Source organism: Dendroctonus ponderosae, unplaced genomic scaffold (assembly GCF_020466585.1).
Source record: "Dendroctonus ponderosae isolate FM_Combo_2020 unplaced genomic scaffold, Dpon_F_20191213v2 Dpon_F_20191213_1, whole genome shotgun sequence".
Classification (NCBI taxonomy): domain Eukaryota; kingdom Metazoa; phylum Arthropoda; class Insecta; order Coleoptera; family Curculionidae; genus Dendroctonus; species Dendroctonus ponderosae.
The window spans coordinates 36,682,004-36,684,373 of record NW_026017110.1 but is presented as its reverse complement, the minus strand read 5'-3'; the positions used below and the strand labels follow the sequence as shown (position 1 = coordinate 36,684,373).

Sequence of the window (2,370 nt, the reverse complement as noted above, 5' to 3'; positions counted from 1 at the left end):
TTTGAAAATAGATATTAGTATGGAGAACTGCTGTCTAGCGGAGCTAATTTTCCTTAAAAATATTTTTTAATTTTCCTTAAAAACATGTTCACGACAAAGTTTTTTGAAATGCAATCCAAGCTCATAGGTCTTTTTTAAAGATAGCGTAGTTCTGTTACGTGTCTATTAGATAGCTAATATTATTTTCTATAGCAGAGATCACTGTTTCACTAGAACCACATAATTTTGGTACACCCCGATTTATTTTTGAGTAATTTTTGGTTTAGTTTCAGAGTCTAACGACCACCATTTTACAAGTTTAGATAACTCAAAAGTAACAAAATCCACAGTAATTTTCCATCACCTGCAATCAAAAGAAACCATCACATGCCAAGTTCAAAGAACTTTATCGGCCAGGATAAAAAATTAGGGGACAAATTGATGAATGAAACTAATAGCACATAAAGCGAGTTGTTCAATGCTGAAAAGTTCTTCGCTCCGCTGAGACCCACATTGAGATATGTTCGGCAGTAAATTGCCATTTCATTAAGCCATCTAAAACCCAACGGAACACCAGTTCGTAATAAAAAAAGTTAGGCACAAAGAATATTGTTGCGGCTTGATTTTTAGGGCACAGCGGCAACGCAGCTTCCAGCGTTTTCGGGACGCCTAGTTCGATACTTCGAGAACGAACGGCAATAGTCGATTGGGCTATGGAAATCCCGAAAACTGGAGAATCTTCGCAGGTCGTCGAGAGCCCTTGCGCGCTAATATAAATACGGCAAGGCGACCGGAGTGAGTCAGTTAATCAGACTATATGTAGACGTATACAGTGAAATATTTAAAGCGATATACAGAGTGTGTTCGATTCGCGAGCTATAGTTTTGAGTTAGTGATTGTTGTTATAGGTAGTATTTGGAAGTTCAATAAATTGTTGTGCTGTTTTGTTGGTTTACTGGAATCATTCGAACCCCGGGAAACGTAACAATTGGTGTCAGTGAGAGATTGGTGAGATTCCAGTGAGAGATTTGAAGAATTTCGTGTTGAACTATAAGCTAGTGTTTGTTTACCGGACATTGCGAACTTTATGCCAGCGACTAGAAGCCAGCATAAAGTTATGGAGGATCAACTTGCTGCACTGATTGCCCTGATACAGTGACAGAAGGAAGAACAGCAACGGCTTCGACTCAAAGATAAGAAAGAACAGGAACGACTTCGATTCGAAGAGAAAGAGGAGCATAAGCTATCAGAGATGAGCAACTAGAGGCTAGATTAAACCAGAAAATGGAGACTTCGTTGCAGGCTGTTAACCAGAAAGGTATTCGAGCTGGAAAGAAAACTCTTAGAGCGTCACATCGAAGAGGACAACAGTTTCGTGGAGAGTTTTAGCACACCCACCGCTAAGATTTCACCACCCAATTACGATGGAACTACGGCCAGGGAAATTTATAAAACACAGTTTGAGGCTGCTGCAAATGCAAATCACTGGACAGAGCAGCAGAAAGCAACGTCATTAGTAATGGCTCTACGAGGTAAAGCGGCCGAATTACTTCAATCTTTGACCACTATGGATCAAGGGAACTATGCGGTTTTGGTGCATGCTCTTCAGCTGAGATTTGGCAACGAACGCAAAGAGACCGTGTTCCAAACCCAGTTGAGAATGAGGCAGCAGAAATCAGGAGAATCTCTACAGGAATTAGAGGGCGATATTGAGAGACTCACTCATCTGGCTTAACCTTCAGCACCGGAAAGTTTCCGAAAGCAATTGGCGGCGATTTATCGTAGGAGTTCGGGGAGACGATATGAGATACCATCTACGTCTAGTGACACCTCGAGACATCAGTGAGGCTCTAATTCGAGCTTTAGAGTTTGAAGCGTCTCGAGTATCGGTCCCTTCAGCACCAAGAGTTACCAAGGCTTCGATCGACAACACACGGGATATACTAGCCGACAAACTGGACAACATATACGACGCTTTACAGAAGATGATGGCCAGTTGTAATAGTACTCGCCCGCCAACTCAGGAAGCCCCACAAAGAAGGAGCATAACGTGCTTCTATTGCGGTAAATTGGGACATATCAGGAGTGATTGCCGCAATAGAGCACGAAGCCCAGTGGTGACACTAACATCAGAAGGCCGCAGGAAAACTAGTTTCGGTCAATGTCCGGGGGCAATTGACCGCGCCTATGAAGACCCCCAGGATCATCAAAATTGAACACCACTCACGAAGACTGCACGGAAATGCCGACGCACTATCCAGAAGACCGTGCAAAGAGGACTGTAGGCATTGTCAAAGACTAGAACAACTCCATTACATCCACAATCCGACGGCATGGTGGAACGATTTAATCGGACTATGGAGCAGTATCTTTCCAAGATGGTGGCGGAAC

The 2,370-nt window shown here is 43.0% G+C and overlaps 1 long non-coding RNA gene across 1 annotated transcript in view; it reads left to right on the top strand.

Annotated features, from left to right (window-relative positions):
- The first annotated feature begins 617 nt into the window (after positions 1-617).
- The window catches only part of LOC125504011, an 8,335-nt gene continuing 6,582 nt past the window's right edge, over positions 618-2,370 (top strand). Inside the window, exon 1 of the long non-coding RNA XR_007281249.1 lies at positions 618-778. This is a non-coding gene — a long non-coding RNA (uncharacterized LOC125504011). The remainder of the gene's footprint in view (positions 779-2,370) is intronic.